This window comes from Harpia harpyja, chromosome Z, assembly GCF_026419915.1.
Source record: "Harpia harpyja isolate bHarHar1 chromosome Z, bHarHar1 primary haplotype, whole genome shotgun sequence".
Lineage (NCBI taxonomy): Eukaryota > Metazoa > Chordata > Aves > Accipitriformes > Accipitridae > Harpia > Harpia harpyja.
The window spans coordinates 110965524-110991057 of record NC_068969.1 but is presented as its reverse complement, the minus strand read 5'-3'; positions in this window follow the sequence as shown (position 1 = coordinate 110991057).

The following is a 25534-nucleotide window of genomic DNA, read 5'->3' as shown; positions in this document are numbered from 1 at the left end:
CTCTGCTAGCTAGCCTGGCCCTTATCATAAAATCATAGAATTGTTTAGGTTGGAAAAGACCTTTCAGATCAGCGAGTCCAATCATTAACCTAACACTGTCACGTCCACCACCAAACTGTGCCCCTAAGCGTCACATCTACACATCTTTTAAATACCTCCAGGGATGGTGACCCAAGCACTTCACTGGGCAGCCTGTTCCAATGCTTGACAACCCTTTCAGTGAAGAAATATTTCCTAATATCCAATGTAACCCTGCCCTGGCGTAACTTGAGGCCGTTTCCTCTCATGCTATCGCTTGTTACTTGGGAGAAGAGACCAACCCCCACCTCACTACAACCTCCTTTCAGGTAGTTGTAGAGAGCGATAAGGTCTCCCCTCCTTATGTGCCATTCCACCTTTATTACGAGTTTTTTTCTGCAACAATTCCATTTTCAAGCAAGGAACATGAAATGAGTGTATTGAATGTTGGCGCATACAGTGATGATTTTCCATTAACAAACACTTAGAAGTTTTTGATTAGCAAATTCACAACCCATTTAACATGTGACCTATAGTTATTTGTAATTTTTTTTAAAATCACCTCTTCATCTGGTACAAGTCAAATGCCACACCAAAGTCTACATGTATTACATATACACAACTGCCTTTATCAACCAAATTTGTAATCTTATCAAATAATGAAATCTAAACTATTTGACAAAACCTATTTTCCATAAAACCACATTGGCTGGTATGAATTACAGTGCACTCTTTCTGATTCTCTATTAATGGAAAATCATATTGACTTTTCCATTATATTGTCTGAGCTTGATGGCTGGGTAACTGGCCTATAATTACTAGGACTATTCAGCTCATCCTTTATGAATATCAGTACCACAGTAGCACTCTTTCAGAACTCCAGGTTTTCCTAGAATTTAAAGTTTTCTTAAAAGTGGCTATTTATTTCTTAATTATTTATTTCAGTCACCTAGTTAAATATTCCTGCATGCAATTTATTTTAGTATGCAGAGTTTCAATGTTTTTGTTCCAGATAGACTATGAAGGTGATAATCAGCCTCATGTGATCTCATTCTCTTCAGTGATGATGTTGAACAAACTAATAGTTATTTTGTCATTTCTTGGGATTTCTATTTTTATTTCATGGTTTTGAGTTCTATTTTCCACCTTCATTGAATCAGAATGGTTCTGTAATGAGGGTTATAATTTTCTTGATAGTGAGCTCCATGTTTTCTAAATATCACTTTAATACTTTTCTTTCTGTACCTTTTCTTGCCATCAATTTCAGATGGAATCTTCATGTTTATGTTTGTGTGTATATTCATTCAATGGTAAATAACATAATAATCACAAAGTTTTGGTTGTCCAGTGGAATATTCTGATTTCTGAATATTTTTGCCAAGTCTTGCAAATGCTTAACTGGGAAGTGACATTTTTGTGAACAACTTGAGGTCACTATTTTTTCCTTTCATAATTGGTCTGTGTTACTTCTTCACAGGGAGAGAAACTATTTGTAGCAGTAATCAGGAAGTAATAATAGACATCCTGATGCCATCAGACTTAGGAAGGGCACGCCATAAGACTTGCAAGTGTTTCTCCCATTTCTGTATAATTTTAGTCAGGGAACTTGTTCAAATTATGATGAGGAAATACAGATGTAAAACTTCAACACATTAGATGGCATCTAAACTCAGAATCTATAAATGCACAGTTCATCACTAAAAGCTCTTGTAATTGTCTCCTCTTGAAAGGATAATTTATCTCATGTTTGTTAAATGGAAACACTGCGTAAATAAGCGGTTACTATAACAACAACCGCATCACAAATTCATACCCTGATTTACCCCAGTAAGGTGTATATTAACCACCTTTTGTTATAGTAGACTGGGGATTATGATTGTATTTTCAAATGCCTGGAATGCGTAGCTGTTCACAGACCATGCATGAGGCTATGCAAGGTCACTGTTTCAGCATATGAAAGAAAATAAGTAAGACTCTTTCTCCACTCTCCTTCACTGTTTGCTGCAAAGAGAGCTTCCTGCGTCACCATCCTTCTGTTTTCATGTCATTAATCCCTTGCTATGTTCGAATCCATTAACAAAGTTGTGTTTTCCACTGTGTTTGACAGCCAGATTGTTGCACTTATATACCACTTGCTTTAGCTGGTTCAGTGGGTTCTCTGTTACAAAGTTTGGTTTTTGGCATAGACCATCTGCAACAACCCTGTACTTCTTTCACGCCTGCTCGGCTGGACTGTAGGGCTTTGTTTTACCCAGGTCATTCTGATTGTATCCTTCTCCTTGCTGCATGTTGTCTGTTCATGTTGCTGCTGTCTCCATTTTCACCTCTTGGACTTCTCATGAACCTGCTTTCTGTCACCCTAAGTCATGGTAATTTATGTAAGAGAAAGGATGGCTGATTGGTGCAGAGAGAAGACGGCTGTCCTGGCAAGAGCAGTGCTACTCACTCTAGATCCAAGCATACTGAGCAGAGAAAAGAATGTGGTCCAGAAAGCCCTGTCAAATTCTGTTTTCACTCAACCTGTCATCCATACCCAAATGCCATTCCCAGGGTCCAGCCTTGCTTCTCACTTCCTTGTATTTATTCTCCCCAACATGCTACGATGCTGTGAGAGACCGGACAGAGTGAATACCTCAAAACACCCATCGTGATGGACAGAGACAGGGCCTGGCCTGAGGGAAAGAACGGACCTTGCTTGCGAGGCTGCACAGCAACACCACGCGTCAGGAGGGACTGAAAGAGTTAACATATCTCCAACATTGTGGCGGGGCAACTTCTACATGAGGACAAACCTGCACAAGAAGGACCGCTCAGCCCCGACCAGCCCAGGACACCAGCGAGAGGCCACGGCGGCCGGTTCCCTCTTCGGGTCGGCGGAGCGGGGCTGCTCAGCCCGGACGGCCAGAGCTCGAACAGGGCTCACGGCTGCGGGGAGGGAGAAGCGACTCCCCAGGCGACCCCTTTCCCGAAGGTTCCGAAGGCACAAACCCCTCGTGACGCCTCGTTAGCCTCAGGAGGTCGAGTGCCCGCCCGAAGGAGGGGCGAGGAGGTGAGAAAAGGGCACGAACGGAAGCCCCACGCGTGCTCCCCTCCAGAACTGGACCCCTCGGCTGGCGGGACCAGCGCCGGACCCAGGGCTGGTGGAAGCTTCCTCTTTTCTCTTCCTCTTCCTCTCTTTCCTTTCCCATAACCCCCACACCTCATCCCTTTAGACACAAACCCGCTGACCAAGTCTGGGACTAGGAGTGGATCCAGCCGCCCCCGGGCTCCTCTCTGAGAAGGAGCCTAGAAAGCGAGGGGGTCCGCTCTGAAACCCCTGGCACAACGGGAAGGATCTCCTTATTTTCTTCCCTGAACAGAAGTATATGTGGTTACCGCGGGTTACACGGGTTACTGAGGTAGTTCCATGCCAATTCCTGTTGTAAGACACCCCACCACCTACTGTTACACCATCCAACTTCAGTTTGCTTCTGCCATAAATAAAATGTTCAACTGGTCATTTGGTGTCGTTTCACCTTAATTTAGTCCGAGGGCATTCCGAACTCACCACACTCCTCCCTGGTCTGTCCAGCCCGGGTTGTGACAGATGCTCCTTCCCCTCTGACACAGTGTTTGTGTCTTCACAGTCCACTCTCTCATTTATTTATACTTATTTTTGTGTTTTAATACTCCAGTCGTGTTGATTTGCTGGTGTGCTCAGATTACAGTTCCCCAAAATAGGAGTCCTCTGACAGAGGCAAATTGTAGTATGCCACAAACAAATGATACAGACTTCCAGGAGTCAAACTTGACCTGGCTTCAGCTAAACATTGAAGGCTGAGAGCTACTACATAACCCTTCTCCTGTCTGTCTTGAATAGAAACTCATATCCTCAGAAAGTACTTACACACTCCTTGTATACAATCAAACTCCTTATTTTTATTTTTACTTCCCCCAAAGGATAGGAAATACACACATTGGATGTAATAGTAATAGTCAGCAGTAATAATGAGCTGTATAACAATTTGAAGTGTGAATCAGATCTGGGCAAACAGTAGTTTGTCAATTTTTTTAGACACTCTTTCTGGGAGAGGTTAAAATCTTGGGATCTGGAGTATTATCCACACTCTAATCCCCTTTCTATAACAACTCAAACAAGCATTTTGATTTTGGTGAATTTAGTAGAAAGAAGTTCTCAGTCTCCACTATAGTTAAAGGTTAGAATTATCTTTGTCTGCCTAAAATCACTAGTCATCTGACAACCACAGTTTTTGAGGGCAGGAATTATTTCAGCACAGGTCAAAACCAGAACAATTACCTATCATTTTTAAAAACTCTGAAGTTGTTACAATACGGATTAGATCACTAACCAAATTTCACACAGTATTCTAACGTTGTAAAGTGGTTACAATCGGCATGGTAAGCTTCCCCCTAATTGCTCACTTCAGGCTGCTGTAAATGGTGAATTACAGTATCTGATATATAAAAAAATAAGGTTCCTTAGTTGTGTCAGTTAGTGTTTAAGCATAAGGTTGAGGTGAGAAATGAGTAAGATTTTTCCCCACAACCCTTTCTGCTAGCCTTGGCACTTGTTCTCCTGTCCTTGCCCATTAACTGTGTCAATACTGGGAAATGAAATGAACCAAGGACTTTATGAAGCTGCCCAGATTGCATTCATATGGCTAAACTCTCTTTTCCAAATGCCTTATCCCCAAAAAGAAAAGCCTCATCCATGGTAACTACTGGCAAAAGTCCCTGTCCCTTTCTATTTTGCAAACTGTGCTTGAGCACTGGCTGGAAAAGCACTAACTGGCACAGGCTAAAACCAGGCTGGTGTGGTAACAATTTTTTATTTACATCACTGAAGCATAAACATGAGGATTTTCACCAGTAGATCCATGGGTACAGAAACATTAATTTGGAAAAACAGGCATTAAAGAGATTTTGCTGGAAAAATTAGCAAGAATCTCATCTGTCACTCAAGTCTCAGTCAGGGGCACTGCCCTTACTTGGTATCAGGGGGCTTTAAAAATGTTTAGCATTTTCAGGTAATGTTAACCAGACCTGGGTGAAGCCCTCATCCCTCTTCTTCCCACTCTTAACAGAGATTGTCATCCTGAGGGTTATACATTTAAATACCCTTTAATCTGACACAGAGGGTGTTTTTCTTTCTCCCTGTTTAATTTGAGCATCCTTGAAAGGTAATTTGAAAAGCTGCTTGAATACCTTCAGGGTTGTGGAGAGTTCATATTTTCCAGTTTTCCTAAGTACCTGAACTCCAGCAAAGCCCATAGGTTTGGTCACTTGTCCATTTTTCTTCACCTGCTTTTATGTTTCCAGATCCTTTCATATTGCCGTGATTTGACAATATGCAATTACACAACAAACAGACATTTATTCCAGATCTAACCGCCTATTCATACAGTTCAACAGACTGTCAGATTAACTGTAATGGTGCCTTCTGGTGACTTTGAATAATACAACAGTCTGTGCCTTCTCAGATTTTTTTGCCTGTTTCTGTTTAAGTGTCTGTATCAGGTGTCCACGTTCAGGTTTGGGAGGTGGGGGGCTGCAAGGGTGGCCTATTTGAGAATAAGTTGAGGTTTCTCCCTACCCAAATCTATTTTAATTGGCAATAAAGTAAATTTTCCCCAAGTAGAGTTTGCTTTGCCATGACAGTAAGTGGTAAGTAGTCTCCCTGCCTACATCTCAACCCATGAGCTTTTTTATTCTATTTTTCCCTGCATCCCACTGAGGAGAGGGAGGGAGGGAGCAGCTGGGTGGGCTTCTGGCTGTTTGCGAAGGCTAGTGCACCACAGTGGAGTTAAGACATAGCACTTGAAAGCAGAATGGCTGCCTTTCCCTGATACAGAGATGTAAATTTTGTTCAGTTCAGTTTAAATTTAAGCTCCTCCAGGTAAGCTTTAAGACTCCCTGAAACTCAAATCCCCTGACTATTCGAGTAGAAAAGCAAGCAAAGTAGTACCTTGTTTAAAGATACATGTAGCTGTACACTAGGCACACACTTGAATAATACGTATGCATTTTATATATGATGCTTTTTAAGAGACCTTATCTTCATATAACTTCTAGACAGAAAAGACATTTTTGACTGTCATTAAATAGTTTAAAAGCAAAAAGTAAGTCTATACAGACAGAGAAAAGGCTATACAACCCTCTACTGAATAAAAGGATAGAACAAAGCAGCCAAGTGAACAACAAATCCAACCAAACCAACTGTTCCTTGGTTTGTTCTACTGTGAACAACTTGCCCTCAGGCTTCTAATAATTACACTGCCTATAATTTGGCAAGTGGCATTTCTTCTTCAACTGAAGGCCAGAGAAAGCAAGCGCAAAGTCCTATACACCACACAATGTCTGAGAGTAAGTGGTTAATAATACAAAGAAATCCTATCTTCTGTACATAATCAAAAATGAGAATACATTATTAGCTTGACAGGATACAAGTTTCAGAAGAACACAAACGATTTAGGAGCTGAAGCTTCTATGGGCTTTAAATGAGATTTAATTTCTAAGTAAAGCTGTGTCTCATTTATCAGTTGAAACTTGTCTTATCAACCTGTACATTCAGATCAACTGAAACAATTTGTGAATTCAAGACAATTTCAGCTAATTGTCTGAATCGGAGGAAAAAATAAGAATAGCTCTTCACTGACATTTCCCAATGGAAAAAAACAATAATCTTTTTCAACTTAGAATACTGTATAATTACAGATGTAACTCATACTTAAATAAGGAAATTCTCAAAGATTTTTAGGGTAGTTCTTCTAATAATTTTCCTATTGTGTATGTTTGGGTTTGTGTACTTGCATTCTCTTTCTAACCGAGGACTGGGAAAACTGGTATTTGAGTGCAAAAGTTTTTTCTGGATGTTTCATTTCCTTTTCATGCTACTTCTACGAACCATATAAAGTAATGCAAATGTCACTTTAATCTTACCTAATGCAAAATGTGATCAAGTTTTCTGGTTTGAAGCTTACTGCACTTTTTTTCACCTGCATTTGTGAAAAGGCATATACATTTAAAACAAAAATTAAATAGGTGTCTATTTCTCAATCATATGTAAAAATATTCATTTCAATTACAAGTCAGTCATCACATCCTTTCCTTTGGAATTAAATAGTTGGGAACATTTATTCCAGTGGTGTAAATTAACATTGTTCTATTGAAATCAGTGGAGTTCTATTTGGTTTCCAAATCCAAGAGTGATAGGCTCTTGTAGGAAAAGATAGTTTCCCTGCCTGCTGCAGATATCAAGTCTTATACATACATAAAACATAAAAACACACACCAGTGTGCCAACAGGTTTTTAATTATTTATCACACTCAGAACATAGAGTGTGATAACATTCCTGAAGTCTCTTTTTCATTTGTTATAACAGGTTTGCTTAATGAATGTTCAGCATGTGTTTGCTAAGCATGAATGTAAAATGGAGCAAAGTAAGATCCTTGTCAAGGACCATTTAAATGGTAATGCCAGTGTTGCAAAAGGTGATAGTCTGTGTCACTTGTAAACGATTTATTCCTACTTTCCCTGCACAGCCTGCTTGCAAAGCTGACTGATTTAGCACCTGCTGTTTTGGACTAACTAAGATTTTTCTAAATGTCTGTATATTATAACAGGTACGTATATTAAAGGTGTGCTTGCATCAGGGTGTGCATGCAGGGAGGGGGTCTTTTATAATTTAGGAGCTCTGTGGAGTTTTGTTTCCTCCCTTTCAGAGAAGATGACTTCAATAATTTTATTTTTATTTGTATCTATGGTATAGGACTGCGAGTTCTCAAACCCCAGATATCTTGTGTGTGACACTCAGAAAACTACATGGAGGAAAATTTCTTTTGACACTGAGTGTCTGTGCCATCATCCAAAGTTACAGGTCTCTTCTGAAAATTAGATACATAAAATTTTCTTGTTCAATACAGATACTAAATGAGATCCAGAATCCATGGGTGTTTATTGCCTACTTAGGCTATAAAAGTACATCTACAAAAGAGTTAATACTTCAGCTACATTTTAGGTGTCTAAATATAAAAATTACCTTATTAAACTCACGTTTGGTTGAAATCCCAGATTACCCAAGGGTATAACTCTGTGGATACTCATTTTGGCAGTCACTTTTCCAATGTCCCTCAGCCATTGGTCCCTTAGCTATTCACTATTGTGCACAGATGTACCAACTGCAATGATTGTTGGGTAGTTTATATTAACTGGATCTTTGAAATTATCAGGGAGAAAAAATCATTTTTTCTTGTAGGGGTTTGAGATATGAAATAATTCTTTTTAAGTAGTTATTGTCACTTAAACAAGAGTATCGTGAAACTACATCCTGACTAACTACTAACACTGCTCCTTGAAGAGCCATTCCATAGTTTTGAATTATTCTTCTCCAGTGAAAACCCTTCTGTCTTTCCTCTTATGGTAAAAGACTTTTTCTGTGACAGAGGAGAGACTTTGTAGCCAGGATCTCTTATTAGACCTTTCAGTCACCTCTTCTGCTACCTCTTTGCTATCGCTGTTAGACTTTTCAAGTCTGCTAGTTACTTAAGTAGCTAAGTAATTTAATTTAGACTCTAACAGACTTTTTTTTTTTATTTTCTTCTTGGTTTTTTTTAAAGTTTCTGGGATTAAAACTGGGTGACCATCTAGCCTGCCAAACGAAACAGTGAGGACCTGAGCTTGGGACTTTGGGGTTCTAAGTGTTGATCCCTCATTATGCACAGAATTTTTTCCTGGTGATGATGAAGTTGCTTATGTGTGATTCCTCTCATTTAATTTTAGCTGTCCAAAAGGGAGGTGTTCAATGTAAATTAGTCATTATTGGGCTTCCCAGCACAGTAGGCAGAGAAAAGGATTCTGTTACAGAGGGCAAAGTGTTCCTTTCTAGGGTCTCTGACCAACAGCGTGATATACGTCCTAAAAGTATTTCTCTAGGGACTAAACAGATGGCTTAGACTAAGCACCTAACTTCAGATGCCAAAGTCAGGTGAAATGATCTCTTAACTCCAGTGCCTTTTTTTAGACTCTAGTACCTCTCTGGACCTAAGTGTACTAACACCCAGTGTAAACACATCTGTGATTACCAAAATGCTGCTTTTCAAACCAGCTGTCTCAACTTCATGCTTCTTGGTCAGAAATTTGTTTCCCTGATGTTCCATCCTTATTTTGTCCTCTGGCCTTTTACTGCTGCTCAGAGTTCTTCCAACACTTCCACATTAGTCAAATAGACAGCTCAAGGTTCATTTTATAAAGTTTTGAGCCTGGTCTCTGTAGGTATAAAGTGTAACCTGGAGCTTGCAGTCAGAACTCCCAACTAGATGCTTTCAAATAAAACTTTTTCAAAAGGGGAGTAAAAGTTTTCACAGGAACATATGCTATAAGAGGAAAAGTTCTCAAATCCAGGATAAAAATTCTACTGTACTGAGAGACAGATCCATCTACTCCAGGATAGTTTTTGATCTTGGATAGAGGATGTTTATATTCTCAGAGTTCCATTTCAGGTTAATGCCAATTCTCAGTTTAGTTACTGCTTTATTGCCTTGAATTTACGTCTGAGCTTTCTTTGTTGATTGCAGTTGCCATTTTTCCCCTTGTGTTTGGCAAGTTCTCTTTCAGTGAATACACTGGGACTACTTTAGCTCTGTATTTCAAAGCCAATGTCAAACTTATGGTTGGCCCAAGTACAGACAAGGTGACTGAATCCTCCATCCAATCACAAGGTGACCAGCATCACTACAGTGTATTGTCTATAGTAGCTGTTCCCCATTAGCTCTGTTTTCAAGTTAAGTCTACTCCTACCTTCAGCTTTCTCTCTAGAGGTTAATCTTCATGAAGTATGTTCTCATATTCTGTTTGAATGCTGAAAAGAGTCCACAATTAATTCTTTCTCCTCTCTCTTGTTGAGGATATTCAGGTATTGACTGTCAGTATCAAATGAAAAACTCAGCAGTATCTTGCACTGATGTACAGGAATATGATTCAAAGCACGAGAGGAAAAAATAGGATCTCAGGAACAGCACAATGGTTTTTTACATTTTGCCATTCTAATATTGCTGCTTGACAGTGTGGCTGGCAACACAATTCAAGCGGAGTGCAAAGGGATGTTGGCCCCATGGAGCACATGAAAATTTCTGAGTGACTGGCAGCTTTCTTTTGCAAGAGGGTTACATGGAAATTCTCTGGATCTGCCAAGATTATGCTGCAGCTATCATTCCTTTGCATTTCCCGCAACTGCATGTAGTACATGCTTTTTCACTTTTTCAGGACACAAACAGCGGTGCATGCAACAGCGGTTCCCAAATTTTCCTCTCTCACAACATCTCAGAGTCATGACTCTATTCCTACTCCTACTTTGTGGCTTTAAATTTGGAAATGGATGAACTGCACATATTTTGATTATCCTTTCTGCTTTTATGCAGCCTTTCACTTGACTGAAGTTTGCTTTTCCAGCAAAACCCCAGCCAGCAACTAAGCACCACACAGCTGCTCGCTCACTCCCCCCCACCACCAGCAGGATGGGGAGAGAATCAGAATGGTCAAGTAAGAAAACTCAGGGGTTGAGATAAGAACAGTTTAATAACTGAAATAAAATAAAATAAAATAAAATAATAATAAATTGTAATGAAAAGGAAAATAACAAAAAGAGAGAGAAATAAACCCCAAGAAAAACAAGTGATGCAAATGAAAACCAATTGCTCACCACCAATCGACCGATGCCCAGCCTGTTCCCGAGCAGCGGCCCCCTGACCAGATTTCCCCCTAGTTTATATGCTGAGCATGACGTTACATGGTCTGGAATATCCCTTTGGCCAGTTGGGGTCAGCTGTCCCGGCTGTGTCCCCTCCCAACTTCTAGTGCCCCTCCAGCCTCCTCACTGGCAGGGCAGCATGAGAAGCTGAAAATTCCTTGACTTAGTGTAAGCACTGCTCAGCAACAACTAAAACATCAGTGTGTTATCAACATTATTATCATCCTCAATCCAAAACATTGTACTACACCAGCTACTATGAAGAAAATTAACTCTATCCCAGCCAAAACCAGGACACAAGGTTTCAAAAATATTACCTTATTATGATCTCTGACACCATGAATAAAAAATTTCTTTCATTTTTTCAGCACTCTCTCTGTTAGCTGAAGATTGTATCACTTCTTTCTGCTGTTACTCTCCCAACAAAATAACTGCAAGCTGTTCCGTCTTTTCTCCTAGCAAATGTTTTCTGAAATTGTGCTTGTTTTTCTCTTGACTCCCTTCAGCTGTTCAACATTTCTTTTGAAATTCAGTGTCCCAAAGTGGATGTGCTTGCCCTCTCTTGTTAACTTTGCCTTTGTTCCCAGTCTTGGATACCTCCAAACAAGAGATGATATCGAGGTAGACTAACCCTGCTGGGACTGAGGCTGAAAAGCTATTTTTTAAGGTTGTCTGTTCTCTGATCTTTACGATAGAAAAGACTGCTCATACACTTTTGAAGTTTTGTGTTCCTTTATGGTGGTAAAGAATGACTTGTGGTTCAGATTCATAGTCACGTGAGCAAGAAGTTCCTAAGACACCTCTCACCTCTATGAATATAGCATTTCTTTTTATTTTAGCAAATTGTAAGATTTTTTCTAAATTACCTTGGAGCTTAAAACAATGCTCTGATTGTTTTACATACTCAACTTTTAACCAAGTCAGAGTGCAGAAACAAGCATTCAATTCTGGAGGGAACCTTGGAAATATTGTTTAAAAGAAAAGCTGGTTTTTTGGTAGGTTTGTCTCAGATATTCAATATAATGAACAGAATGAAGTTCCCAAAAGTAGAATTTCTGGCTAAGAACCACTCAGTTTCAATTGACATTTCTGGCATAAGGGGACCTGGTCTGGACATTTATTACTGCTGTATGGTCACGGGTGATAATTTCAATGTCTAACTCTAGCATAAATGCTAGAAGAGTGACTTATTAGGGTGACTGCTTCTGGGTAGTTTATGTGTCTGTGGTGAGATATATTAGGAGTATTGCAGGTAGGTCTGCAGAAACTCCGCATATTGCTATGGAAGTGTGCCAGGTGAGCAGGAGTATAAAAGAAGAAAGGATTTGGGAGAAACAAAAGGATTTGCAGCCTCAGGTTGGAGGAAGGAGCAGGGATAGGAAAAGGAAAAAGAGGGAAGTGTGATAATGAGCTCTAAATTAAGCATTTTAGGGGCATTAATATGAATCTGTCACTGTAGGCATGATCCTTGTTGGTTTCAACTCTTGCATGAACCATGAATTTGGGAATTCCTCCTTCTTTGAAAGCATCTAATTTCCCTAGTGTCCCCACTCCCCCATAATATCGAATTCCAACTGGCTTTGGGGCATCTTTCCCCTCTGAAAGAGGTCTGAGCCCTCCTGTTTTCTCCATATACTGTCTCCCAGGTAGAGGAGAAAAGCCTGAAACTTCACCCATCAAGGATCCTGCATTCAGACCAGGGCAGAGCAAAGGGGGCATATGCAAGGTACACATCACAGGAACAGAAGCATTGATGTTTCTGTGGCAGCAATAATAGAACCAGCTCAGGTGACTGAAGCAGTTCAAACATTTAAAAGCTGCTGCTTGAGACTAAATTCATCTCCATGCCGTTTTCTCATTCAGCTGGGAACATTTCATGGAGACGAATTGGCCACTTCACACTTCTGTGAACCTCCTAAACTACAGATGGATGTAGAGAGCCCTTTGCTTTCATCCTTCCTTTTAAAAGTCCCTTTTTCAATACTGGCAATGTCACTATGGCAAAAGCAGTGTTTTGTGATTAATTTTACATAGTAGTACAGTGGAGAACTAGACTTCCTATAGTTAGGCTGAAGAATTTCTGTCTTCTGCAAACCTTTGGAGGTATTTTGCAGTCTGGATGACTGACAGGGTTGAATTAGAATTTAGGATAAGGGCTCCTGAAGCAAAGTCCTCCCAAAAGTGAAAGATACATACTGTATAGTATATACATACTTATTTTCTATATATTTATACATACGAATATGTGCATGTATGTGAATAAACATAATCCAGAATTTTAATACGTGTATATAAAATAGTTAATAAATTCTGATGTTTTTACTCTTTTTAAAAGCCCATTGGCTCTGTCTGCCTCCTTCCCAATGCACCTCAGTTCGTACAGTCCCTCAGAGAGACAGTTTGGAAACATATTTCAAAAATTCTTTTGGCTAATGGTTTCTTATAATGGCAGCACATGTTTCAACTCTATGCATTTTACACGTCTTTGAGGAAAAAGAAAAAACATTATCAGAGAACAGCTGTTGGTGCCTTGCTAAAATCCATTTTGCATTTTATTTCTGGAAAATACAACTGGAGAGAAATGTAGAATTAAGGAAAGAAAACAAAAAAATGTGTACAAAAGATTGATTTGACAAAGTGGGAGACAGGCAATTAAGGCTACTCTAATGTATTTGTGGTTTACAGGAATGACACTAAGTAGAAATGGATGTGAAGGGAGAGAAGACCGTAAAGATGCCAAGTGGGAGAAAGTGGAATGGGCAAGACTAGTTATGGAAGAGAGATATTAGATTACATCATGGATCATAGAAAGTCAGGGAAGCTTCCCAGCACCACTTCCCTTTCATTTTGGGGGGATCTTCAGCAATGTAAGAATGAAGTACAGCTAGACAGGGAGAGTATCTAGAACTTCAGAGGGAGTTCCAAAACTCCAAAGGTACATCACAGATCTTTAGACTCTCCAAGTAATTCAGAACAAGACCTTGGGCCAACGCTGACTTTCAAGTAGGGCTGAAGATCCCAAGAAATACAACTGTTGAGCATGCAGGTACAGTATCATCTTCATGAACTCAAAAAGCAAAGGGAAAAGTTTTGGGTGAACAAGTTGACTATATAAGAAAAATCAAGAGCCGAGAAAAAAAAAAACTTAAGTACACCTAATTTACATCTGCTGTGTCACAGCTTAAGGTAAAAAGCCAACCCTGGAGACATGGATGCTGGTTGGCTGGGAATTTTTTTAACCTAAGATACACTATTTGCTTATATCCTAGTAGCAGAAGGAGCTGGTTTTAGTTATTTTGAGCAGTGTAAACTGGCCACAGTGAAAATTATTATCTGACCCAGGAGGATTATTAAATAAAATAATGCGTCCGATAAAGTGTGTTGTAGTAATTATATATATCATTTTATCATGGGCTACTTCTGGAAAGTGCATTTTCCAAATCGAGGCATTTAGCAGCATTCAGAAAATAACCTACCTACTCTAGAAAAAAATTATTTAATCAAAACCTTCATATGTGGAAGCAGCATGAGTACAGATACAAATTTTAATTCACTGCTTAAAAAATAAGTAAGTTCTATTCAGGGAATGTTACATAAGGGATCCAATAGCTTATTCATACCACTGCAGGAAATAACACAATATGAGATCCTTCCTGCAAGACATCATTAGTGAAGGAACCTAAGGTTCTACTAATTTGTTGACTGAGAGGGTTGGGCCTTTTTTGAATGTGTTAGGCATTCTTTGATACATTTCTTTTAAAATGGCATAAGCTGTAAAATGTGCAGAATATGGGAAACTCAGTTGTCCTACACCTTTAATACAAAAGAAGAGTCACACAAACTACATTTCCCAGTGTGCATTTCTCCATCTTTCATGTGTGGTAAGGCATAACTTTTTTCTTTCTCTCCTCTCAACCCAGAAGTAGCAGCACTTCTGTGCCTACATCCATCCCTAAGCTATTTATGTGAAATAACCCTTTTTTCCTCCCTCCACCCTTCACACACATACACAACAGAGAGCAGTGTGAAGCACAAGACTGCTCACTTAGAAAGATGTCTTACATTTTATAGAAGTAGCATTGTTTGGTAGTTGTGAGGTTAGGGTATGCAGGATTTTGTTACTAAACATTGAAGAAAAGCACGTCTTCTCAAACATTCATCTGTCTGCCATCATTTCTTTAACTTCTTCACAAAGTCTAGACATCTTTAACATCTTGAAGACGCCCACTTAGCAATTTTCCTGGACAACATCCTCATCTGTCACAGCACTGCTTTACCACCAAAATCAGCAGAGCTGCATCTCTTTATCTTGACTGAAGCATGGTCTTTTCCTTTCTCTCCTCCTGTGAGTCATTAAAATACAAGACAAATCTTGTTCTGCTTTGTACCCTATTCAGAGCCTCAGGAGACCTCAGTTTTGTGGTGGCCACCCAATGCAGAGTGACACTGAGATTTGTCTCCCTCCTACAGCGAGAAGAAGCCCACTGCTGATGTGGATGCCATCACATAGATGGGCCCTTTAGACTGTGATTTTTCTTCTGAGTGATGTTGCAAGAGTAAATTCAGCTTCTGTCTCCATTCCCCCATAGGAGTGGAAAACAGCGCACTCAGACTGAGAATAGTTGTTTCATTTCTATTTCCTTTGGAAAAGCAGAACAACAATAAAACCCAAGAACTTTGGTTTCAGCAGGAACTGTACACATTTTGAGTCAGACTAATATTTTTTCTTAGCTCTGACTGCAAGTCAGTGACTCATGATTCCTTACCCGTTTCCATCTTGTTTACTGGTGGAAATAAACCTATGCTGCTCCTTGCTTTCTCTGCACTCCTACTGAAAGTAATAATAAGTCTCTGCTTTTCCTTTCTACCTGCTTGCCTACAAAGCAAAGTAATACAGAATAACAGCTTCTCAAAGCCTGACCTCTGAGCCGGTGTTAAAGGAGATTAAGAAGGACGATTAGTAAAACCAGTATATGTCTCATTGTGTATGAGAGAGAAGAAATACCTGTGTCTAAGCCTTATCCCTGGATTTTGACTAGTTTTAACACCCACTTCAAACCCTTGCCTAGACTCTCAGGATAATTCTTGTGCAATGAAAATTCTTATATGATGAGTGTTTGTGACTCATTATGGTTGGAAGCTAGACAGTCCTTGAAAGACATAGCAGGTTTTTATAAAGTACTTCTGTGGTTGGTTGACCCTGGCTGGACAGCAGGTGCCCACCAAGCCGCTCTATCACTGCCCTCCTCAGCAGGACAAGGAGGGAGAAAATAAGATGGAAAAAAAAACCATGTGGGGTGGGTCAATATAAAGGCAGTTTAATAAAGCAAAAGCAAAGACTACACGTGGAAAGAAAGGAAAACAAAAGATTTATTCTCTACTTCTCATCAGCAGGCCATGTCCAGCCACTTGCCAGGAAGCAGGGCTTCAGTACGCATAGCGGTTGCTCCTGAAGACAAATGTCATAATAATAAATGCCCCTCCTCTTCCTCCTTTCTCTTAGCTTTTATTGCTGAGCAGACGTCATATGGTATGGAATATCCCTTTAGTCAGTTTGGGTCAGCTGTCCTGGCCATGTCCCTTGCCAAGATCTTGCCCACCCCAGGGGAATGTTGGAGAGACAGCCTTGATGCTGTGCAAGCACAGCTCAGCAGTAGCCAAAACACTGGTGTGTTATCAACACCTTTCTAGCTACTAATAAAAAGCAGAGCACTAGGAGGGGTGCTCTGGGGAAAACTAACTCTGTCTCAGCTGGACCCAATACAACTTCTTAGCATTTGCAGAAAACCAACATCATTATCTTGGTTCTAATGGGTTTTTGACCTGTGGTCCATGAATCCTCGAGGTCTACTTCTAAGAGCTGCCCAAAGGATAGCAAGAAAAGCCAACTTTTTGTCAAGAAGCTATTCACTGTCAAGGGGCCTGTGCCTCCATAAGAATATTTTGAGGGTTGAGAAAGCCTCACAAAAATTTGATAGCCACTTTAATTTATTAGTTTCTAGCCGATATAGGCAAATTATATCTGTATTTAATGATTTGAAACTTTCTGCTTTCATGACTTTTTTTTTTTAAAGTGGCATTTTTTTCAGGTTATTCACTGGTGAGAAGCAATGTAACCTTGTGAATCATGGGAAATTTAACTATGATGCAAGTGCTTCATTTAAGAGGTTCTCTTTGGTTTCAGTAAGTAAGGAATCAAACCCTTGTCTCAAAAATATTTGTAACTTAGTTTGTAGCATTTGGCAAGTTTCACTTAAAAGTTCATATTTGACATTTACCACAGCAGCTATCTACTTTAATTCCCTGACTTTGAGACTTGAATACCAATATATAATTCAAATTTTAGCATTCACAGGACAGAGCATACATGAAAATAGAGAAGTACTTAGGAACAATTTTCTGATGCTGATTACATTAAGAAAACAGCTGACCAACTATACCCCTGTGCAACATCTGTTCCACACATAGAAGTATAAACTTAGCAGGACTTAGAAAATGATGGATAGCTTCCAAAAGGTTGTTTAGAAACCAAAACCTGAATTCATACATTGCAAGGAATCAATCAGTGAAGCATTGCTTTGGTTCCAAAGGAGACTCTGAATAAGGGCTAGGCTACGAAATTATCCCTGCCACCAGATGCTGTTTGTCTGCTTCTGTGCTCTAATTGCTATCAATAATTAAACACAGGTCTCTGATTCATATGCACAGAGGCAGAGATTCTTAAATTAAACATTTTAAAGTCATTATAGTACATTTTATATGTTCAGCTAAACACTGCACTCAGGCTGATTATGATTAAATATACTGATACTAAATTACATATTGATTCCATAAATACCAACAGATACCCAGAACAAATAAGAAGATTCCTGGTAAATAGAAGGAACATTTTAATTTCAGATGACTAACAGAAAGCAGCTTATATTTATTTATATACGTTACATTATGTTGCACATTGTGCAAAGAGACAACATCTCCCAGTTGACTTGCAGAAAACACAAAATAATATTTCCATCATTTGGAAAACAACAAATGCAGACAATGTGGTATGCCCGAGTTTGTGTGACAGCCACTTGAAAAGTCAAGTTTGAATGCAAGTAAAGCTTGCACTTGTTAATCAGTCTGTGACAGGCGTGATCTTTTCCAAAACTATGTCCCCAAGGTGATTCTCACTCTTTAAATAGAATACAGTCTGCAGTATGTCTAGAGAAAAAAAAATTACGCTCTTTGAAACTGCCCGTGTTTACCCTTTGGCAGGCTATACAATTTGATGACATACTTTCTGATGATGATTGCTATTAGTCATACTACTGACCTGCACAAAGGTTTGGCAGACTTTCAAACAGAGGTATGATGATGAGCCACCTCTGGTGATTCACTCTTTCCACTATAGCCAGACAGGTCAGTGCAGTACAACCCCTAATATCAGGTTTGCAAAGTACAGATTGTCCGGAGTCTGATGCCACTCTTCAGACACTTCATCTGCTGGTCCCAGACCTTTGGAACTGTTGTCTTCTGCTTCCAGAATCCCATGAGTTGTTTTCTGTGGCTTCTGCTCATCATGAGAAAGGTTCAAACCACTCAGATGCCCCTCAGCTAGGGGGTGGATTTGATACAAGTTATTATCCAAGGCAAATTCTTATTTGGAATCTGCAGCTAAAAGTGAGTCCTATTCAAAGTTGTATTAACTCCCTTTGCTTCTTTTGATAAGTTGCCGCTGAACAACTCTGGGAAGATACAAATCAGGGGAACAGAGAGCCTGTTGGACAAAGGTTACTGAAAGGCAATGAGTTCAGTTAGACTTTGAAAGGCCCCATTCTTTTTGCAAAACAGTTTGCAAAACTACTTTATCTGTTGCTAGTAGGTCCCATAAGTGTTAACATTCGTGAAATATTTGGTACAATAGTGTGCCCGAAGTGTAGCGTGTGTCATGACATTGTATAGAGGCTTCACCATTGTACACTGTGGGGTGGAGGTCAGTAGGTGACTTTCATTCTGAGGCGTTGGCAAAAAAATCTTTATAAAAATTATATCATTTAAAGTTCTCTTCCTTAACTTACTCTCCCAATCATTTAGGCTCTCTTCCATAGGCTCTCTTCTTACCAGAAGGGAAAATCCCATCCTCTGAAAAATTAGTTCAGATCCTAAAACGACCAATGCAAATCAGCAGTGGTTTCTACAGTTAACTACATTTCTGAAAGGAGCTGTTGTTGCTCAGGATATGAGATAATTTAACTTTATTGCTTAACATGATATGGTTACTTAAACATAATTGTCTAATGTCATTTGTCATTTTAGATACACTAGGATTTTATGTACATGCCTCCAGCTGCACTCCAAAAGGGTACAGGTCTCTCCTAGGTCCTGTGTCATACTGAGAAGCCCAACTGAATGTCTCAGATTTCTAGGATGTTGCAAATGACATTTATGTTTAAGCAAGTTGACTCATTGGCACATGTCACTTCTAGTTTATCTGTTGCTCATAGACTCCCATAAGCGTTAATGTTAATGAATATTTGGAACAACGGTGTGCCCAAAGTGTAGCATGTGTCATGACAGTTAATAAAACTAGAAATCTTCAAGTAGCTGTTGTGCATTTTTGTATTGTAGTTAGACGCTTTTGTTAGATACTTCAAGAGGAGGAACAATCAAAAATATGATTAAATATGGCTAAAATCCTAACAAAGCCACAAGAACCTTTCTGAATGGCTTTGAAGATGCAAACTTAAAGCACTCTATATCGTCTTAAAACTAAGATACATTAAATGCTGGAATGTTTCCTAATGACAAACCCAGTGTAGTACTCTATTACTTTACAATAGTTCTGTCATACAAAAAAGAAATTGCCAGATTTTCTGACAAGCTGATATTATTAATCAGAACAGCTTACTTATCTGCTATAAAGTTCAACTGACATTATGCATTTTAAGACCTTGTTTACAGCTTCTCACGACTTTACAAGCCCATAATTCTGTGAACTGAAACACTTTGTGTACATACAGTGCTTTGTGCATGAACTGTACCCATAGCCAGACCATACTAAAATATTGTTGAAACATTCTGGCCAAACCAGCTCAAATACCCTCTTTATTAGGCAAGCTAGAGAAACAGATATTCTGTTCTGTTCCCAGAAACCTCATAGCTAAAACCATAAAAATGCAAGTATTTTCTTTTCACAGCTGTGTGTTCTAATACAGACCGATCATTTGGCAGGGATATGGCCTTAGCAAACTGCCTGAGTCACTTTAATTTAGTCCCTCCCTGGGAATTACTTAATGATGGGATTATGTACCATGGGTTCCCTATCTGTTTCAGAAAACTGATGTATCCCAGGGATCAGGCTCATGGAATAATGCAGGCTGCTGTTTGTAGGACTCCATCTCAAAAATTGAAAGGTGAACAGTAAACAAAGTTGGAGAATAGAAAGAGAAAAAATATAACCTGAGAACTTAATGAAGTCTTGTTTGCAATGGTTTGGTGATTAATGACCTTGTAAACAGAATTAATTGAAGGTTGGAAGTTGAGCTCATGCCTTCATAGACTTCCAAAAAAATCACAGAAGGAAGAGATGCCATGAAGGCTTCAATGAACAGATTTCAAGCATATTAGACATACTCTTAGTGGGCAAAAATCCACTTGGAGACAAATCCCGTCTGAGGTATAAATTTCCTGATGTGTTACGAAGCACAAAGTCTGTTCCCTTTCTCCTCCTGTGTTTAGGACTTCTATAGTGGTAGTAGATAGGTGAATTTTGTAATTTCTGAATGGAGATGAGTTTACCATCCAGCTTTTTTCCTCACTGAGCTCTTCCACCTGTCCTACTACCTCTGTCTGCCCACTACATTCTTACAAGTTAAAAGGTATGACGGGCTACTAAAGACTTCTCCTTAACAAGGCGAGGCCAAACTTCCATCTCCTCCCCTGCAAGACCTTCCTCGTTTCTGCCCCATGCTTCCTACCTGCCAAAGACCATCTACTTCCTCCACACACCCTTCCCTACAATTTTCCATGTTCCTATTTCTTTTTGGCCTGCCTCTTAGGCAAGAGGCACCGCAGGTAGTGCTGTGAATGTGGTGACTGGTCATCTGCCTCTCAGCAGCTGAATTGGCCAGGCAGAACGTGTTACTTTTTAGCAGCCACATGTAACCCTTAGGCTGTATTTTTGTACAGCTCAGTTGAGAGTACTTTAACATCTTTAAGATTTCTACTTCTCTGTCCAGTTTGGCTGATATTAGCCAAAGGGATCAAAAGTTATTGTGAGAAAGAGGGCTGACAGAAAGACTCAGTCACAGAGATAGAAGTGATGCCATCACATCAGGTTTGTCCCCTTAGGAAATCAGACTAAAATGTGGGACACTTTCAGTATTAAGAAATTTGATTACTGCCCTGGAGAATTTCCTCACTGAATCTGCCACAGCTTTCTTACATGATGGTGGGCACATCACTTCAATCATCTAAGTCTGACTTCAATTATGAAATGCAGTGGAGCTGAGCTATGGCAACTAGAGCTGCAGTAACTAAGGGTTGTGCTTTAAAACCGCATAAACTACAATATAATGCTAAGAATTCTGAAAACATGGGTCCTGTGGGACTGGTGCGGGACACTGAATTAGGGCAGGCTCATGGCCTGAATTTTTCTGGCAGGCATTTAAGAAAACATTTGGGTTCCTGAAGTGACATTTGGGTGAAATTTAGAAGCTGAAGTTTAGGAAGACAGTTCTGAAAAACTGTGCTTACTTTTTACTACTTGCTATCTGAGTGAAACTGGGGTTTTTAGGAAGATAGGAAGAATTTGGGATTCTGATCATATTTTTTTCTTTTCAATTACCAGTGATTTCTCAAGGCAAAATACATGATGAGTCCTTGAAGAAAACCATTCCCCAGAACAAGGGCTCCCCAGCACAGTTTGGTGGTGGGACTGGAACTGGTGGCACTAGTGTCAAGGTCAGTCACAATGGCAGCAGCAGGAGGTTGTGGTTATCTGCTGGTCTAAAATTCATAATTATATCCTCCCAGTTCTTACTACAGCCAATCAAATTATAAACACAGTCCCAGTCCTCTGTCTTCATCATGCTCCTGTCTTACTTTTCACTCCCATGAGCTACATAAAGTTCATTCTGTCCTGTTACTGATGATCAGCTGATTAGGGGTAACAGTTCCTGGGCAGATGCTTACACTGAAATTATTCTAAGAATACTTCTTTTTACAAGTTTCCTGTAGTGCACATACAGTACGTGCTGTTGTCTCATCCCCCTTTCAAAGCAGATTGTATATTAGACGATTGTAGGTACTGAGAATCTTACAATATTCATGTTGTCTTTTTTCATTTATTTAACCTTTCTTGATTGCCATTGGAAAGAGGAGAAAGCTAAGGGAAAGGCATCAATTATTAGCAGCAAGAAATATATGTTTTGTGCCACCTTGTTTTCCAGAAAGATAAAGACAATCCAGCTTCTGTTGGAGTTCCTTAAGGAAACCATGCCAAGCTGAAGTAATATACATATAGCCAGTTAGACAGAGAACATGCTTACGTTACTTTAATTTTAAAGTGAAGCTTTCCATAAAACAGGCAAGCAAATAAGATGAGCCTGGAAGGCCAAGGTAGATCTGTACTGATGAGTAATCCTAAATACATGTGTAATATACTTACTACGGCTTTTGATGACTGTTATGTATCATCATTTTTTGTGCCTGTAATCAAAATGTCTGTTGTGCTTCCTCAAATAAGTCGGTCTACTGAAATATTATTCTTTTCTTTAAGAGTAGGTTTGTGAGACATCTTACAACATCCATCAGATAGTGGTGGAAACTGTTGTTAGTCAAAACATGCTTACCTTTTTACGGCATGGAAGTATACTACAGCTTAAAAGCAAATGACATAGATATTTAAACTCAGATCTGGATTCTGGTTTCAGAAATAGGTGATAATCTGAAACCTTGCCCTATTTTGGTATTGACTGATTTTGTTTTACTGATGCATCTGTGATGAACCCAATGAAATCTTGAGTATCACAGCACAGAACATCTTCTTAACATGTAAGTCCTTTTGCTAAGTCCCTCTATGCCTCTTCTTTGCACCTGAAAATCTGAGGAAGTCTACCTTAGAGGAGTATTGAGAAAATAGTTAATGTTAGGGAGGTAGCAGGGTACTGTAATAATGAGTGCCTGAGCAAAATTTCCAAGAAAATCAATAATTTTATTTCCAGAACAAGGTTTGATTAGCATCTGGTAAGACAGATCTGGGGCTAAATATGGAACAACGAGCATTAACCAAGAGCCACTGCTCATTAAATGAGCCAAAGATCCTGTGGATTGATGTGGTTTTATACAGTATTGTAAGGTGCATAAACATGCACAAGACAAGTAAATTCAGGTACACAGATAACCTGGACTCTAACATGTCTGAAAATTGAATCCTAAAGTGTGCGATATTTGCTAAGAGTCTTTTGTGTAGTTATCATTTAAATTCCAAGATTGGTATTAAGATTTTTTCTCATTAGCTTCCATGAATATAGGGTCTCATTCTAAGAATCCGGTTGAAAATGATTCAGGGAACCTGGATAAACTAATGGATATTTCCAATTCTTACAATCTAATGAGAAAATTCAGAAGTATGATTTGGACTGGTATCTTTAACACTGCAAAATTTAGGAGAACTCAGATCTCCCTGTTCAGGAGGTTAGTGTCAGAGATGTAATGTAGATGGCACACTGAAGTATTGGGCATAATTTGAAAACATAATAGTGAAGGATATTTTCTGTCTGCTGCTTATGAAAATGGGAAACAAACAAACAAACAAAAAGTGTAAACTTATTTTCTGCTATTTCTTATTGAATAAAATAAAATGTATTGTTCCCTTTTTCTAACAATATGTCTCTGCATCTGAAATAATTACCTTCTTACTTCAAAATTTTGTGAGAGAACACAGAAAAACTTTGTTTATCCTTTTCAGCAATTCAAATATTGTCTTGACTTCAACATAAAAGGTCTGGAATGTTATTTTCTTTTTTTCTTTTTTCTTTTTTTATTATTACAGCAGTTGGCTCCTTTAAACTTATCTGCATGAAGTGAAAGCTATATCAAGCATTCTTCATGTGCTGAAGAATCTCTAACAAAACCAGCTCCTGAGAAGTGATGCATACCATATTAAGCAGAAATTCAGTGGAGCAGAATTGTATTCATAGTTTCCCCTTTTGGCTTGTCAGCCACTGCTTGCATCACTACATTAATTTTTTCGTCCTTGCTGTCCTACAGAGCTGAACAACCTCTTTTCCTCCCTTCTTTCATTCTCTCTCCCTCCTTGTGCTCTGCTTTTGAATTAGGTTGCAACAAAATTTGTCCAAATTCAGGCTTCAGATTTTATCCAAACCATATTTTAGAAAAATTTACAGGTGTAATGAAGAATAAATCTTCATTTCTACCTATTGCTGGTTAGTATGTGAATCATTTGGATGCATCAATGTACAGGATGTATAGTGGGAAGAAATAGTAGTAGAAATAAGGGGGAAGAAGTACCCACTTTCTTACAGCACTGAAGAATGGAACTCTTCACCATTTTGCAGATTTATATGGAATAAAAACAAAGAGCTCCAGACTGATCTCTTAAAGGCATCTACTTTACTCTTCATAGTACTGACATAGAAATAATTTGGCTCAGAATTCCTAATGCTATATTTAGTTAACTGAAAGCACTTCTCATAAATGCTTTTATCTGGATGAAGCACTTGTTTTTCATCTATAATTTCCATTTACTTCTCTAGTGGCTCCAGAAGCTCCACCCCACCTTAAAAAATTTAGATTTTACTGACACTTCAATTTTTTACTTGGTGTGTATCTCTTCCCCAAAGAGCACATGCTGTGCTGGGGAAACATCACTCAGAATAGAGTGCAATATGTAACAGTACGGTATCAGATTTTCAATGAATTTGGGGAGTACTTAATCTTTCAAAACTAAGCTCCACACGTTGTAATATTAATTTGTATGCTTAAATTGAGGCATGTTAGCCTTAAGAACTTCAGTCGGAGATTTCACATGTGACGAAGACACCCACAAACTGCAAAATATTTGGGATCAAATAGTTACCTCTAGATCTGGAGTTCTACAGGGGTTTTTTTCTTAAGAAAAATCCTTTTCAGAATCTCTCTCCTTCCCTGCCTCTCTTATTTACTGTGACTCCAGTTTCCTAAGTCTTCAGTGCATGTGTGTGCGTAGCAGTAAATGGTGCAGCATTTCCACAATTAAACTCTACAAATGTTAACAGTAATACCTTTGCTTAATTGACCATGTAATCCTGGAAGTCCAAAGAGCAGTCTTAAAAAAGAATGTGGTATATAACACATTAGTTGCCCTGGTAAATCCCTCTATAGTGCAGAGTCTTTAGACAGAGCTTCAGAGAATTTCTCCACTCTTTGAGCCTCTAAATATTGAACCTCCCACTGGAGTGAAGCACTTGTACATGTAATATTCAGTTGCCATAGGTACTATATTAAAGCACTAATTGGAAGGAAGATGAGAAAGTAGGTCTCCATCCTTAGTGGACTACTCTAAGCGCTACATTCAGATTGCATATTTATTTTTTGTCTCAGTACATTGTTGCATTAGAAAAATGTCAATAGGTCCATTTCTTCCTTTAAAGAATGATGCATAGGATATTCCTGCAAGAAATAAGAGCACAGGAAAGACTTAAACCTGGTTATGGACTTTCTGGTGGAATGCTCTAATCTCTGATGTCCTAGAAGGAAAGAAGATTTTCTAGATGCTTTTGTCTGGT